We start from the raw sequence: 17,955 nt of genomic DNA, 5'->3' as shown, positions 1-17,955 counted from the left end.
CCTTGTCTCCAAATCAATGATCACAGGAAACTTGCTAAATGAGAGACCAGAGCAAGACAAAGAGCTTTCACAGATAAAGGCTGTTCTTCCAAACAATTTTTTAAAAGCTTGCATCAGAAGAGATTAAAAACAAACATTTGCAGGGTACTTATGCCTGATGGTTACTTATGCCTGATGGTTCATGGACTACATCACGGTCATAGCTTGCTTCTCTCTGTGTACATCATTTCTCTCAGCAGTTTGGTTATGCAAATCCTCCCTCGCAGTAGGTTTTGTCTACAAGAAATTTACTTTTACAGCATGTTTCTCCTATTATCTCCACTACTCAAGCTTTGGAATTGGAGGAACCTTTTACTGAAAGGGAATTGTTAGATGCAATCAAATCCTATGGTAAATGGAAATCTCCAGGATGGGATGGTCTTACAGTTGAGTTTTTTTTAGAATATTGGCCTCTTTTGAAGCATACTTTGTTGCATATGGTGAATTCTGCTTGGCAAAATAGAAAATGGCAAACACATGGAAGAGAGGTCTTGTTAAACTCCTTCCAAAAAAGAAAATCTGTGAATCTTTGGCTGATTGGAGACCTATCACGCTTATGCCAGTCATTTACAAATTTACTACCAAAATGATTATTGATCAAATGAAAGGCTATTTGCATGATGGGTTGCATCCTGCGCAATATGGTTTTGTTCTTCGTAGGCATATCATAGACAACATTGCTAATGCCTATGTTGGAATAGAATATGCCAAATATATGCAACAGGATGTTTTGCTATTGCAAGTTGATATTGCCAAAGCTTTTGATACTGTTCAGTGGGACTTTATTTCACAAACGATGCAGGCCTTGGGATTTGGCACAATAATGCAGCAAGTTATCAATTGGCTATATCAAGATAGTAAAGCTGCCCACATACTTTCAGGGGATATTTCTACTGCCTACATACTTTCGATGATATTTCTACAACCTGGACTCTTGGTTGTTCTGTTCGGCAAGGCTGTCCCCTCAATGCTTTACTATCTGCCATAGCCACTCATCCAATGCTTCAATATATGGACCACCTTTTAGACACTAGAATGTTGCATGGATTAGAAATTCCTGACAGCCGTAGCATGATCGCTCAAGCATATGCTGATGATTCTTTCTTTACCCCGAAAAATACTCAACGCAAACTCGCTTTGATTATGCAGGCCCTTTCCACATATGGCTTAGCTGCTGGTTTTCATGTGAATTTTCAGAAATCCAAGCTATGCATGCTAAAGACTGACATAGTCTTTTATGGCCTCGGGAAATTGGTCCACCTTCTCAATTGATTCGACATCTTGGCTATCTCACTCGTTCTCAACAAACTGATTGGGTGCTGACAAAGCTGAGGAAAAAACTTGAATATTGGAAGCTCGCAACTTGGCCATTACATGTTCGTTTGCGAATAACACAATCCATTTTGATAGCATACATACAATTCTATCTGCCCCTAATCATGTTTACTAAGGCAGATCTGGTTTCCTTTATGTCTGCTATCATGGAGATTTTCTGGCGTTCAAAAAATGGCAAGAAAAGTCTCAGATTACTCTCCATGCATCGTCTCTATTCTCCAAAGATGCACAGGGGTTTGAACATACTCAATATTCAAATGCATATAATTGCTCACAGGGGAAAAATGATGTTGCAGTTTATGCAAGGGGATCAGCCTTGGGCTTACATGATCCGCTCTCTTTTGTTGCATATTGATACTTCTGCTTTTAGGCATTGGCAGCCTACACAGTGGGATTTTCTATTTGGCTCTATTCAAGGCAAGATCAGAGGCTGCCCTTTTGTCTCTCGTTTGCTTCTTGATTGGAAGGATATCTTATCCCACTTGGAATGGAATGGTAGGGATTCTTTGTTGGGAAATTCCTTGAGGGAGTATTTCACCCTCCTTTAGCTATACAAGAACCCAGGCGTTCTTATTTTATATCTTTCAAAGGTATTGCTTCTGTGGCGGATGTACTTCAGAATGATGGCACTCTTTTATCTTTTTCAGCGACTGCTAGCAAGTATGGTTTGGGAGCTCATTATCGTCCTTTATGGCACAAAATTTCAGAAATGCTTCAACCTTTCTTGCCGGTACCTCGTTTGGAACTTCAGGATAGGCTTGAGGATTGGACTCTTCATTCTTCCTTTTCTTCAACTTGTCCTTTGAAGCTGTCACATATCACAGTGCCTTCTCTATATAAAGTGTTGTTATCTCCGTCTTGGGTTTCTGACAGAGCCAATTTCGTTTGGCATATGGATCGCCCATCAAAGCGGTGGAGAAAGCGGCTGCGTCTCCTTTGGCATTATAAAGTCCCTCTTCGGCAATAACTTTTCCTCTGGCGAGTCCTACTTGGCATTTTTCCATCTGGGCAGTTACTTGCGCATAGACATATCGCCCCGGCTGTTTGCCACAGATGTCTACACCCTGCTGAATCTGTGCCTCACATTTTCTGGCACTATCCACATACTTGTGATTTCCTCGCTCTCATTCGTCAGGGGCTTCGAGCGAGATTTCCTACTCTTACTTTTGGCAAGTTCTTCTGGTCATTTGGTTTTCATCCCGCTAGACAGGGTTTTGATTTATTTTTTGTTTGGGTGCACTACTGGGCACTTTGAACTCTATGGATGGACAGAAATCATAGAGTCTTTGGTGATCCTACTTTTACATCTTTAGTTTTTTTCAAACGATCTCTGCGGCAATCGTTTTATGATTTCTTTCAGACTCATTTGATTGATCATGATGTATATATGGCTTATACTGAAATTTTCGGTTGAGTAGTAATTACTCCGCTTTTGGAGTAACTATGAATGTAACTATTTCACAGCAATAAAATATTTCTTCTCACAAAAAAAAGTGTGTGTGTGGGGGGAGGGGGGGGAGGGTGTGGTGGTGTAGGTGTAGTGTGTGTGTGTGAGGTGTGAGAGAGAGATCCCGTCCTAGCCCTCGTGCTCCCACGCTGCAGCTGCTTGTTTCTTCCTCAGTTTGACGCCCTCGAGGTTCTGTTTGACGCCCGTTTTGTATCCGTACGCTCTGTCAAAAAATTCGGGAGAAAAAAAAATTGTATCGTCAAAAATCCATACGATTTTGTCCGTACAGCCAGGAAAATCCATACAGTCAAGAAAAATCCGTACAGTTTTGCTGTCAGAAATTTCCCCAAAAAAAAAATCCATACTCTCAAAAATCCGTACGATTTTGTCCGTACAGTCCGTACTTTTTTGTCCGTACAGTCGGGAAAATCCATACAATTTTGCTGCCAAAAAATTCGGGGAAAAAAAATCGTACTGCCAAAAAATCGTGCTGTGCTTTCCTCCTTGTAAAGCATTGCTGCTTCCAAGCCTTTTCCTTAACTCGAATGGCGGATTATTCCTATGAGAAAAGACAAGTCGGTTTCCAACAAGAAACAAAAATGGGTGATGGATTCACATGATTCCCTTCATGACTCTTTTGAGGCTCAGCTTGTTTATGAGGCTATGCATGAAGGGTTTGAAGACACCCACGAGGTTGGAAAGATCCACTTCACACCACTGGCATTATGGTGGAAGTGGATGATATATTTGATCCAAGTAGGAGTATGCAAAGCATGCCATTATAATTTTCTTCCCAGGACCGATGCCTGCTGTAGCAGATGTTGGGAATTGGTTGACTCGAACCCTGGGTAGTTCTTATGTCAAAAAAGTTCATTATGCAACGAGGGGCTTTTTTGAGATCATCATGGCTGATGAGGAGCACCGTCAGCTTTTGCTGGAGCACTCTCCTCTCTTCTATGGCCAGCAGATGGTCCATGTCCTGCCCTGGTCTCCCACCCGGGATTATTAGGCATTGATTCGGCATCGTTGCCCTGTTTGGGTAGAAGTTGTGGATTTTCCTCAATGCTTGTCTTCTCTTCTACCTAAAATTGCAGCTTGCCTCTGTAAGGTGGTATGTCCACCGCGACCCAGTGGAAATTCGAATCGCTTTTGCATTTTGTGGGATACGGATCATCCCACTCCAGCTTCATATTCGGTTACTGTGAATATTGTTTCCATGGGAAGTGCCTTTTACAAGCTCAAGAGGGGGCTGTTTGCAGGTGCTTGCTTCGAATGCAAGCAATTTGGGCACATGGCTTCACAATGCCCTTCCCGAGCTCCACGAATGCCAGAGCAAGTTGAAATGGTTCAACGTTTCAATAAGAATGCAAATGCCTCTTCTGTGGTAAAAAACAAAGGGGTCAAATAGTTTTTCTCTGTTCAAGACAAAGGCAAAGCCCCGGCTGTCTCAAATGGTAATGCTTCTTTTCCTGTGCCTTTGTCCTCTCCACCTCAAGGAAGGGGGGGGGAAATTTTGAGTGATGGATGGCAAACTCCTCGCAAAGTGATCTCCCCCACGCGATCTTTGCCTTCTCAGACTTGATCATGCTCCTCTTTGGTTGAGGCTTTCCTTACATGAATTTGCCACTGACAGATTGCCTTGCCGAAGGCTTTTGCTGATTAATAATAGTTATCTCGAGCATGCTGACTTTAAAGCCTTGGTCTCTAATGCTATTCAGCCTCTCTCTCGTCAGATACACATTGGTTTGGATTATGCCTGGCAGGCTTTTGTTGCTCGGATGCAAGCAGTTATTTGAGATTATGGCAAATCCTATATGCAAGCCACAAGGGAGACTGTAGCACATGCCAAATTTACTTGTCAGACTGAGCTTGCTCATCTTCGCCCTTTATCTTCAGAGGAAAGCATGCTCTTATGTCAGGCTCAATTCTCTCTTCAATCCAATGATCGCAGAAAGCTTGCTAAATGGGAAACCCGATCCAGTGAACGGGCTTTTTGATAAAGGCTGCTCTTCCAAGCAATTGTTTAAGAGTTTACACTACAAAAGACACGCTGCCAATATCTGTCGGATCTGGATGCTTGATGGTTCTTGGTCAACATCTCATTCAGAGCTTGCTGATTTATGTGTGCAGCACTTCTCTACTCATTTTGGGCATGTGGATACTCTTTCTCCTCGGGTCATGTCTACACGTCAGCTTCTTCTGCAGCATATTCATCCAATTCTATCTGATGCTCAGCCTTTGGAACTTGAACATCCCTTCATTGAAAGGGAATTATCTGATGCACTGAGATCCTGTGGCAGATGGAAATCTCCAGGATGGGATGGTCTCACTATTGAATTCTTTCTTGCATTCTCGAATCTGCTTAAATTCACATTGCTGCAAATGGTAAATACAGCATGGCAAAATCAACAGATGCCAATGTCATGGAAAAAGGGTCTTCTCAAGTTGATTCCAAAGAAGCAGCTATGTGATTCACTTGGTGAATGGAGGCCAATCACGCTCATGCCAGTCATTTACAAGATCATTGCCAAAATGGTGGTGGGATTAAAGGTTATTTGCATGATGGGTTGCATCCCTCCCAATATGGCTTTGTTCCACGTCGCCATATCACGGATAACATTGCCAATGCTTATATTGGGATTGAATATGCCAAATACACACAGCAGGATGTTCTACTCTTACAGGTAGATGTTGCAAAAGCCTTTGACACAGTTCAATGGAATTTCATCTCGCAAACTATGCGAGCTTTGGGTTTGGACCAAAAATGCAGCAGGTTATTTACTGGCTTTACAGAGATAGCAATGCGGCTTGCATTCTTTCTAGGAATATCTCTGATGAGTGGACTCTTCATTGTTCGGTCCGCCAGGGATGCCCTCTCAGTGCTTTACTGTATGCCATTGCTACTCATCCTATGCTGCAATATATTGATCATCTTGTGGCTACAGGATCACTTCATGGCTTGGAATTGGATGCTAATCACAGCATGGTTGCTCAAGCTTATGCTGATGATTCTTTCTTTACCCCGAAGAATACGCCCCATGATCTTGGTACCTTGATGCAGGCCCTCTCTGTTTATGGTTTGGCAGCTAGTCTTCATGTTAATTTTCAGAAGTCTAAGCTGCTCCCTTTGCATTCCAAAGACTGGCATAGTCTATTATGGCCCGGGATATCATTCCACCCACTCAGTTTGTTCGTCGTCTTGGTTACCCTTTGGGGTGGGAACTCACTCGCCGACAACAAACTGATTGGGTTTTGGCTAAGCTTTGGAAAAAGCTTGAGTATTGGAAACTTGCAACCTAGCCTTTGCACATTCGTCTTCAAATAGTGGAGTCCATCCTTATGGCATATATTCAATTCTACTTGCGATTGATCATGTTCACTAAGGCACATCTTACATCTTTCATGTCTGTCTTTATGGAAATCTTCTGGCGATCCAAACATGGCAGAAAAAGTCTCAGGCTGCTTTCGATGCATCACATTTGTTCTCCCAAGATGCATGGTGGATTGAACATCACGGATATTCATGTGCATATTCTTGCCCACAGGGGGAAAATGTTGCTGCAATTTCTGCAAGGTGATCAGCCTTGGGCTCTTATGATTAGGACTCTGGTCACTCATATCAGTATTTCTGTGTTTGGTCATTGGCAACTCGATCAATGGGATTTCTTTTTTGGCTGCACTGATGGCACTTTGCCTGGCTGCCCTTTTGTCTCCCGCTTGCTTCGTGACTAGAAGCATGTTCTTTCTCATCTGGAATGGAATGCACGACAATCTTTGCTTGGGAATTCTTTGAGAGCTGAAAGCATTCACTAGTCGAAAGTCTTTGAGCCTCCCTTAGCTTTACAGGAACCTCGACGTTCCTATTTTGTCTCGTTTAAAGGCATCACCTCGGTTGCTGATGTTAATAGTTATAGATGATGCTGGTACTGTGCTCCCCTTTTCTCTAGCAGCCACTACATATGGATTGGGGCTCTCATTATCATCCTTTGTGGCGACAAATTACTTCTATGCTTTCGCCTTTTGTTCCGATTCCTCCTTTGGAACTCCAGGACCGGCTGGAAGATTGGACTTTGACTTCTCCAGGGTCCTCTTCTCGTCCTTTGAGGCTATCTAAGATTACTGTACCTGCATTGTATAAAATCCTTTTGTCTCAACCTTGGGTTTCAGAGAGAGGTAATTCATTTTGGCGAATGCATCACCTAGCCAAGTGGTGGAGGAAAAGATTACAGCAACTTTGGGCCTATAAAGTACCGCTTCGGCAAGAGGTTTTCTTTTGGCGAGTTCTTTTGGGAGTGTTTCCATCTGGACAACTATTAGCTCATCGACACATTGCTCCTGCACTTTGCCACAGATGTTCTGCTTCTTCGGAGACTGTGCCTCACTTGTTTTGGCATTGTCCATGCTCTCGTGAGTTTTTGTATCTGCTTCGACAGTGCCTGCGAGCGAGATTCCCATTTGTTCCGTTTGGGAAGTTCTTCTGGCTATTTGGGTTTCATCCATCCAGACCGGAGTTTCATCTTTTCTTCGTTTGGGTTCGCTACTGGGCACTATGGACTTTATGGACATATAGGAATTGTAAAGTCTTTGGTGATCCTACTTTCTCTCTGTTTGGCTTTCTTAGGTGTTCTTTGCAGCAATCTTTCTTTGATTGCTCGCAGACCCGCTCCATAGATCATGAGGTCTTTTTGGCATATACTGAAATTTTCAGTTGATGTAATTGTAGCACCTTATTTTGAGGTTGCTACTCATATAATATAATAAATCAACGATTTCACCCCCCAAAAAGTGTGTGTGTGTGTGTGCGCACTGCATCGTTTGGGTTCGCTACTGGGCACTATGGACTTTATGGACATATAGGAATTGTAAAGTCTTTGGTGATCCTACTTTCTCTCTGTTTGGCTTTTTTAGGCGTTCTCTACAGCAAGTCATGGTCTCAATCCTCTCAATCTCACAGACCCCACCTCCCTAGGCAAGTGCCTCGACAAGTTTTCATATGGGTCCTATCAAGAATCTCTCTCCTCAAACTAATGCCACATTTCTCTCCTTGCAAGTAGTATCTCATCAGTATAGAGAGATTCGTCTCTGCTCCACTTGCAAAGAAGTGAAGTCCTCATCCATGTGAACCACTGAACCTATGGATGATCCCGAAGATTTCTGTGCTTACGCAGTGTTGCTAAGCAAGCGAGTGTGTCCTGAAAGTCACCTCCTATGCACCAAGCCTCCTTGATCCCCTCCTTTAGTACTCCCAAGGTGGAGGTCACAAAGTTTGTGGCATTTGTGACAACTCAGGAGTCGCAGAGATCCCTCGAATTCTGATGTTGAGCCTTACTAGCTCTTTATTGCTGCCCAAGTAGAGTGGATGAAATGGTCGCCTTTGCAAGCTCTTATTTCACGACCACCCACCCACTTAGAGGTCTCCTTTATGGCCAACTATATCATGCTATGCACTCCTCCACAGCTTACCATCTCCTAGGTCAGGTCTATCTGTCACATGGCTTCTCAAGATCGAATGTGATGGATCTCTGTAAGAATCTGCTATCAAAAATCTAGAGAGACTGACTGCTGTGGTGGATATGTGTAGGGCAAAGGAGGAGTGGAGGACTTTGGGGCGTGTGAGCCAAAGAAGTGGCAAACAGGCAGAAGGCTTAAACACGCCTTGGGCCCAAATGGAATAGCCCAACATGCTTGGGCTGTTCCAGAAGTTCATGGGCGCCTTGGCAAGGCCCACGAACTAGGAGACACACTAGAAGAGCCCCCAAAATGCACACACAATTAGATGGATGGAGAAACCAGCGGTGTCTAGGAGCATTAAACATTGGAGAAAGAAAGAAAGAAAAAAAGATGCATTATCGGCTTTGTGATCGCGGGACTATGAGACAAAGTACAATCAAAAAGGGGTAACTCAAAAAATCCACTACACGCTGAAGCCTAAGGCCCTTGCTGAGTGTTAATAATCTTGAAAGAAAAACTCACACTCAAAACTAGTACTCGAAATACATATCCAAGTGCCATGGTGGCTCTCCGATGAGCAGCCAAGGTATCTGTGTCTCTCGAGACGTCTCTTGCATCCACGTCTATCGATGAGCAGCCAAGATATCTCGCATTGGCGTCTATCGAGACATCTCTCGCTATGGCGAGGAGCGTGGTCTCTGTGATCTCTATATCCAATGGGCCCTATCAAGATGACACCTCAGCTCGTACAGTTCCTTCTAAGGAGAGCTGAGATAGGCTAAACCTCCATTGTATGTGCTCTAGTCACCTCGGGATCGCGTGGTCTCTACATCTCTGGCTCCGCAACTTTGTGTCATCTCTGTCCTCTGCGGATCCACTCTGCCCTCATGTCAGCCACCTCCTCCTCCTCTACTCCACTATGTCCTAGGGCTGACTCAAAGGCATAGAAATCCATGACATGTCGCTATGTTCCGTCTATCTTAGTCTCATGCAGCATTATCATCTCTTGCTGCTCCAGATTTGCCTCATTACAAGTGGTTAAAAGTTAATACTAAATGAAGGAAAATGTATTTCCTTGTGCAACCACTACACTGGTTCTATTTTAGTGAGGGTTGTAGTTAATTCTAAACCAAGAAAAATGTATTTCCTCGTAATAATTGCACTAGTTCTATTTTAGTGTAGTGGTTGCACAAAGTTAAACACCTTCCTTCATTTAAAAGCTAATCCTAAATTAAGAACATTTAATCCTAAACAAAGGAAAATGTGTTTCCTTGTGCAACCACCATGCTAGTTCTATTTTAGTGGGGGTTGCAGTTAATTCTAAACCAAGGAAAATGTATTTCCTTGCAACCACCATGCTAACTCTTGGAACTATGTCAGTGTTGCTTGCAGTTAATCCTAAAACCAAAGAAAATGTATTTATGTGTGCAACCACCGCATTGGTTCTATTTTATTGTGAGTTGCAGTAGGCCAAAGATCATGCACAAATTCAAGACTTAGAATTTGGATCCCCAACAACACAAGCAAGAAATTGAGCCGAAGCACAGTCCACACCTGGGGTAATCTAAGTGACCAAATCTCGAGCCTATCAAGTGGCAGGTACCTTTGCCATCCATCTAGATCAAGTAGAGGCTAATGCAGACTTGTCAGTGGGTCGGTTGAGAAAGTGGTCCACAGCCGAGCCCCTCCTAAAAGAAGTAGTGGTATCATCACCGGATCTCATAATAGACTGGTAGGTACACGCCTAGTCTACAGACCCGCTACTCTCTATGTGTGCCCGCAACGCTCCTTGCCTCAATCCTTAGCTAATGAGATTGAGACTCCATCTGTCCAATGGCAATCCTCAATGCATGTGAAACGCCTCTATCCTCTAGGTACTATGGTCTAATGATCACTCCATCCTCTAATACTCTCAAAAAGCGGTCGCCATAGAATTGGATCTTGGTCGGGAGATCCTAGTCTTCCCCCCCCCCCAAAAAAAGTCTATAGCGTATCAAGCTGGAGTATATCCAACCATATTATCTCATATCGTGGGATAAAAGGATGGGGGGGGATCGGTCCATCTGAATACCTTGACTGGCGAACCATCTGAATACCTATGCATACCATGCCATGCTAACCCCACTATCTATTAGTCTTCTGAGACTAATGGCAACTTCGGTAATCTCCAACTAGGCAAAGTCCAAACCCTAAAAAGAAATGTTACCGTCAGGAAGATAGCATCAATCTGAAGCAATGTCATGGCGACCTCTGCCTATACTATCTGATGAGGAACTTAAGGCTTACTCCAAATTGTTCGGGATCCCGTAATCACCTGTAGTCTCACTAATCTTCTCCAGTCACCACGCTGAGAGATCACTCTCCCACAAGGGTATATACCTTTGTAAGACTAGAATGAGTCCGATCACTCTCCCAGAAGGATATTACATGCATAGCTGTCGGCCTCCCTAGTCTATCAAATGGCCATCCCTTCGTCGGAGGGTCTTGAAAGTGTTTCTGAAAGCACTGTTATTCTACTTGATCCAGATCTCGACGAAGGGTCTTGAAAGTGTTTTTGAAAGCACTGTTATTCTACTTGATCCAGATCTACTTGACCTCATGTAAGCCGTGCCTTGGCTGCATGAATCATTGTGAAAACCTATCCTGTGAAGACTACTCCTAGATAAGTTTAAGACTGACGATCTCAACCGGCTCCCCTTAGTAAGCAAAACCGTGTCGATGAAGCACTACCCATGAGGTGTTGAAAATCATGACCTTGGTCTTGCCAAGGTTGACTGTCAAGTCTCTCTCCTTGCAAAACACCTCTAAAGCGTCTAGGTGTTTCTATAGGCCCACTACTAAGGAGGATATGAGGTTTATATCATCTGCGTATAAAAATATTTGTATCATCAAATCAGCTAGAGAGAAAGAGAGAGAGAGAGAGAGAGAGAGAGAGAGAGAGAGAGAGAGAGAGAGAGTTTATGAAAGTCTTCAAAAGGCATGACACTGAAAGAACCTAATACAATGAGCTAAAAGGGTGAAGCCTGTAAGCAAGCATCAGCACCCATGAGGATACAAATAGCCATTATCATAAAGACACCAATACACAAAGAGAAATCTTTGAGTGCATGGAGAAGATGACAGCTGGCAACACTGTGATGATCATCTGGAAGGTAGCGGAGCAGTCAAGCCTAAGCAGGGGTTCACAATGTACGAGGCTGCGGTGGCATAATGCCCATAATAGAGCGTTAACGACTATCGGTATGTGTGGTCCATTGTGGGCTCCTAGCTATGGCCCTACGACGAACAATTGCCACTATCACTCCCATCGGCCATGCCTCCGATCTGGTAAGCATGGAGGGTGTTACGCTCAAGTTGAGGTAACATGACCTCGGAAGGGTCAGTCGACATTTTCCTTTAAAGGATCAATGTTTGTATTATATTTGTTTGGGCTTCACGTAAATGATCAAAAAGGAATCAAGGTCAAGGTCCTTGGTGAGGGTGACATGGCACAAGACTAGGTGGATCTAAGGCTAAGGGGTCTAAATGCATTAAATGTGCCAAGGGGCAAATGATTTCAATGATATCCCAAGAGAGAGGTAAATGATGCATTGAGGAGATGCCCTCAAATGTAGACATGTGGCATACTAGATCCATCTAGGGAATTGTGGGCTTTGGTATTCAGCATGCAGCTACTTCTCACGTGTTAGATTTGGATGAGCTTGCTGAACCAGAGTAATGGCTGGGCGGTTATTCATCGTGCTATCAATTGTTATTTTGAATTTCGTCAAATTCGTGGTCGTGGCTGAGCTTGTAGTTTCAGACTGTGACAATTTGGTATCAGAGCGGTCACGCTAGATCGTGGGTTCATCGTAAGATGGCGTTGAATGCAATCGATACACTAATATGTAATGTGCCGACGAAATATGATTGGAAAAGGGGGATGAAGGTGTGGACGAACGATCTGAAGGTGTGGACGAACGATTGGCGGAGCATCGGGATGTGCTGAATTCTGGCAGATCGTTTGCGACGTCTGGTTCATGCCATCGAGTAGTTCGTCAGCGTTGGGTGTGCATTAGACATCAAAGTGGCACACGCGCAGGTTCACGGCTTGTTGCCTTCAGGGTTCCTTGACGTCGAGGGGGCTAGCTATTGCACATGAGGCGCACTCCACGAGATGAAGCACATAGCCTATTAGCTGGCGTCGTGGCTGGCTGGCGAAACTTTGGTTAACACCAAAGGTTGGAGCCACGAGGTTGTTGGAACACAGTTGGCATTCAAATCGTGGGTCTGGTAGCCCGCAGAGCTACGTGCATTTGCTGTGAGCTTGGTTGCACTTAGTCGCTGAACATGGGTTGAGACTGCGCCCACAAAGAGCTGCCTGATCAAGGGAAGACAATTCGACAACACAATTTTAAATTGGAGAGGAGGCTAGTCTCGTAGGCCTGCTCACATTTGGTTGGATCATGAATGTAACTGGATACCAGACTATGACTGGGGGATTCTTAACAGAAAAGCAAGCATCCTATGGGTGGATGTTCAAGTTAAGCAAATGGGCTCAGTTATCCTCTTATGACGTTGGGCTAAAGGAAGGGCCAAATTCTTCACACATACTGCCTTGGCAGAGTTGATCGTTATATTTTGGGCAGAGTTGATCGTTGTAAAAAGTTCTGTACGATTGCAGTTAGCATATGACTCACCATCCATGAGACCAGTCTGGCGTGTGTTGATCACGTGGAGATACCAGGGGGCTTTCGATTTTCTTTTTTCCCTTTGTTTTATTTTGTGGTTAAATTTCTAAAGTTTCAAGGTTGTGAGCTGGATTGGGAGCGAGATTATGCTTTTGGATTTACAGATTTGGAAAGGAATTGAGGTTTCTGAGATTGCAGAAGTTTCCCTAGCATAGGGAAAAGCGGTTTTGGTTTGCAAGTGATATATGTCTGGTTAGGTGTAATTTTGGGAGTTAGACTTTCGATTGTAGATACAATTCAGGTGTGTTTTTTTTTTTTTTTTAAAACACACACACACACACCCATCAACCTAAATGGAAGTAGAAGAAGAAGCTTCTAGGGTGGATCTCGTACAGTTGGGAGTTCGGCCGACCCCGCAGGTGTCGCACCCAACAGGGCATACACTATCTAGTAGAATTGCATTATTGGAGGATGCCTTGCAACAGTTACAAGCAAATGTAGGGAAATCCAAGCTCAGGAAAATGGTTCATAGTATGTCTACTAGACCATCTCGTGAAGAGAAAGGTAAATCTCCAATGGAGCCTCAAACCAGTGTTCATACGGTCGAGCCTAGGAGGGCTAAGCTGCCTAATATTGCCAATTATAGGCCAGAAAATTATTTTGGTCGGATGTCTGACCGTACTTCCGATATCATAGAGACCTGGTTACACAAATGGGACGAGGCTTTCACCAATTTGTGAAATCATGAATAATATGAAGAAAATCCGCGAGGCCACCCATATGTTTAATGAGGCAGCACGAATAGGTGGTGGATAAAACAGCAGAAAGATGGAGTGGCATCCACTACTTGCAAGGGGTTTAAAAAAGAATTTAGAAAACACTTCTTACCTCCTGACGAAGCATCCCGAGCTTGGAATCAGTATCGAAACCTTCGTCAGAGAAATTTATCAATGGCGTAATACACTGATAAGTTCAGAGAAAGTGTAATGAAAGTTTATGAACCTCTACCTCAATCAATCCAGGTAAAAGATTTTATCTTTGGACTCAATGATCGGATCAAAATGGAAGTTCGGGCTAAGTATGCGAACACGCTAGATGAAGCAATTGCCATAGCCCTGAACTATGAAGATGCCAAAGGAAACAGACCAAGTGGGTTTGTGCAGGTTAGGACTCGGTATGAGTACCCGAAAAAAATTGGGTTTAAGAAGAAGTGGATTAGCAAAGGGAGTGCCTCACAGCCTAGTGGTCAAGCCAAGCAGGCGAAGCCAATTGAGCCTCCTAAACCAAGTACCACCATTGGAATGAAAAGAAAAGCAACATCAATGGCATCCCGGGCTTGGTCGAAGTCTTCTTTGAACCCAGAGCAAAAAGAAAAAGCGAGGAGAGAAGGCTTGTATTTTGGATGCCTTCAGCCTCATCAGTGGAAATATTGTCCACGAAACAAGGATCGTCGAATGGCTGAGATGGTGATCTCAGAATGCGACGTGGAAATGAAGGGAAGTCCCAAAGCAGAACAGATGCAGAGTCAGCTAGCGGGATCTTCTCAAAGGTCAGTACCTTTTTTGTTGTGTGTGTCTGTTACTAAGTTAGTAACTACTGCACCTGACAATGTCCTGTCAAAGCCCGCAACGACAGGGTATACAGCCTTTGACGATACGGAGTTAATTAAGATGAAGGGGCAAGTAGCTAATCATGACGTCATTGTGTTGTTTGACTATGCGTCAACGCACAATGTAATTAACTCCAAGCTTGTAAAGAGGCTGAAATTAAAGACTAGCCCATCTGACTATGCATATACAGTCAGAATGGCAGACGGAAGTTCAACTGAAGTATGGGACCAAAGGGTTACCCAGTTGGAACTTCGTATTCATGACTATGCTGAGAAGCTTGATTTTCAAATGACAAAGCATGCTCACGCTAACATAGCCCTGGGTAAGGCTTGGCATTCTAGGAAGAATCCAGCCATAGATTGGAAAAAGCACATTTATCAATTCAAGATGAATGATGTGATGTATGTCTTACGAGGTGGAAAAGATATACCTCAAGGACCATTGGTTTCCGTAATGGAAGTTCGAAAAGCTCAAGAAGAGTTTTTGTTTCTTTGTACAGCGCCGGTAGAGCCGATTGATGGTCCTTCGCCTACCACTGATGTTACCCAAAATGGAGAGATGGTCAAGTTGGCTGATCAAATAGCAGAGGAGTTCTCTGATTGTTTTAGGGATGAGTTACCTTATGGGTTACCTCTAGAGCGGAATGTTCAGCATAAGATTGAACTAATCCCGAGGGCAGAACCTGTAAATAGACCTCCCTATAGGTTAAGTTTTACCGAACAAGCGGAGGTACGAAGACAACTCAAAGAATACCTCAAGCTAGGACAGATCCAACCTAGTTTCTCACCTTTTGCTTCGCCAGTGATATTTTTAAAAAAAGAAAGATGATACTTTTCGTCTCTGTATAGATTACAGAGCATTGAATAATATCACTATTAAGCACAAGTATCCGATGGCTCGAATTGATGATTTGTTAGATGTGTTACATGGGGCCGTAATTTTCAATAAGATAGATCTTAAATGTGGCTACCATCAAAGCTGTATTAGAGCCGAGGATGTGCATAAAACCGCTTTTACAAACACGTTTGGACATTATGAGTTTTTGGTAATGCCGTTTGAACTCACCAATGCTCCAGCTACATTCGTCATGCTTATGAACGATTTACTACGTCCGTATATCGAAAAGTTTGTAGTACATTTTATTGACGATATTCTTGTGTTCAGCAAAAGTATTACTGAGCATCACGAACACTTAAGAATAGTGTTCAATACTTTGAGAAAAGCCAGTCTTTATGTAAATAAAAAGAAAACTGTACTGTGTATGATAAGACTTGAATATTTAAGATTCATTATTACTCCTGAGGGGGTAGAAATGGATTCAAAGAAAGTGGCTGCGATACTGACTTGGCCTATCCCTTAGAGTTTGACCGCTTTGCGATCATTCTTGGGATTTGTCGAATTTTATCAAAGACATATCAAAGGATATTCCAAAATAGTATCGCCATTGACTGATCTGACCTCAGATAAAGTACCTTTTATATGGGGACAGAATCAACAGGAGAGTTTTAATACCATAAAACAAGCTATGGTCTCAGGACCGGTGTTAAAAATAGTTGATCCCCAGAAACCGTTTTTCCTTGAAACCGATGCAAGTGGCATTGCGGTAGGAGCAGTTCTCCTCCAAGAGGGAAGGCCAGTAGCCTTTGAAAGCAAGAAGCTTTCTCCCTCTCAATGAAATTGGCCAACTCATGAATTAGAATTGTATGCTATTGTCCATGCTCTGAAAACATGGAGACATTATTTGTATGGGTCAGAGTTTTATGTTGATGTTGATCATGATACTCTGAAACATTTTTGTAAACAACCTGACTTGAGAGGCCGCCAAGCTAGGTGGGCAAAACTCATGCAAGAGTTTAACTCGACGATTCGGTACCGAAGAGGAAAGGATAATAAAGTTGCTGATGCGTTGTCACGCATTATGCATAATATGAGTTTCACGGTATTAGAAAGTCCTCTAATGACCAAGATAAAAGAAACTCAAAAGGTAGACGAGTTCTCGTCCAAAGCCTTTAGCCTAAGGCTCATGTATTTAAACCCGAGGAAAAGGATGACCTGGCATCCAGAAAAGACCAAACTTATGCAAGATATACCATAAGAGATGGTATGCTAAAAAGAAATGGCAAGGTAGTAGTACCTAATCAGAATGATCTCGGGACATCCAAGAGTCAAGAAAACGTATGATCTCGTGAAGCAAGATTTCTTTTGGCCGAAAATAAAAAAACATATTTATGAATATGTGACACGTTGTTTTTCGTGTCAGGTAAGTAAGACAGAACGGGTGAAGCCACCCGGACTTTTACAACCTTTAGAAATACCACTAGATAGGTGGGAGAGCATTTCCATGGATTTTATTGTAGGTGTGCCTACGACACAAGGTGGATATGAGTCAATCCTTGTGGTAGTTGATCGTCTTACCAAGATGGCTCACTTCATTCCAACTAGAGAGTCTGTTAGTGTCCCGTAAGTGGCGGATTTGTTTATTAAACATATATTTTGTTTACATGGATTACCCAAATCATTTTTGGACTGCAGTGTTTGAGACACTAAGGACTGAGTTGGAAATGAGTAGTAAGGATCATCCAGAAACAGATGGTCAGACAGAAAGAATCAACCAAATTTAGAGGATATGCTTAGAGCATATGTTTCATTGAGGCAACATACGTGGGACAAATGGTTGCCATTGTTAGAATTTGCCTACAATGATAGAAAACATTCCTCTACAGGGTTCAGTCCGTTTGAGCTGAACTATGGTTATACACCAACGAATCCAACTGCAGTTGGAGTACCTCAGAAAGTGCCTAGTGCCGCAAACTTTGTGGTTTAGATGCGGGAGATGCTAGCACTTGCAAGAGCTAACATCCGCCAAGCTATGGATAGAGCTAAGGCATATGCGGATGAAAACAGATCCATTAGAGAATTTAAGGAAGGAGAAAAAGTTTTTCTCAGAGTTCCTTCGCACTTTGACTGCAGGAGAGTGTGCTAAGTTATCACCCCGATATTGTGGGCCATGGTTAATTCTAAAAAGAATAGGTAAGGTGGCCTATAAATTAGAATTACCACAGGGTTGTAAGGTGCACCCAGTGTTTCATGTTTCTCGCTTAAAGAAATTTTTTCATATAGGTGACTCACTAATCGAGGGTATTTTGTTGTTTCAAGAGATAGAGGATAATGCAGGACACAAACCAACAAGAATCTTGGACGGAGGAACAATGCAAGTACGCAATCGGAAGATACCCACGGTGTTGGTTGCATGGCATGGTTTACCTCTATCAAAAGCTACCTGGGAATCCGTATACCAGTTACGGAGAGTGTTCCCAGACTTTATCATCGAGGACGCTGATGCCTGAAGAGGGAAGGAATGTTACGCTCAAGTTGAGGCAACATGACCTCGAAAGGGTCAGTC

General features: G+C 43.2%; 1 protein-coding gene across 1 annotated transcript in view; it reads right to left on the bottom strand.

The window, feature by feature from the left end:
* Nucleotides 1–17,955, bottom strand: part of LOC147883742 (Transducin/WD40 repeat-like superfamily protein) — a 164,860-nt gene that overhangs the window by 98,491 nt on the left and 48,414 nt on the right. The gene's annotated exons all lie outside the window — the stretch shown is intronic.

This window comes from Dipteris shenzhenensis, chromosome 27 (assembly GCF_047967505.1).
Source record: "Dipteris shenzhenensis isolate YYH24624 ecotype China chromosome 27, Dip_SZ_1.0, whole genome shotgun sequence".
Classification (NCBI taxonomy): Eukaryota; Viridiplantae; Streptophyta; class Polypodiopsida; order Gleicheniales; family Dipteridaceae; genus Dipteris; species Dipteris shenzhenensis.
Note: the sequence above shows the minus strand (reverse complement) of the source record. Positions and strands in the feature narration are given on the sequence as shown.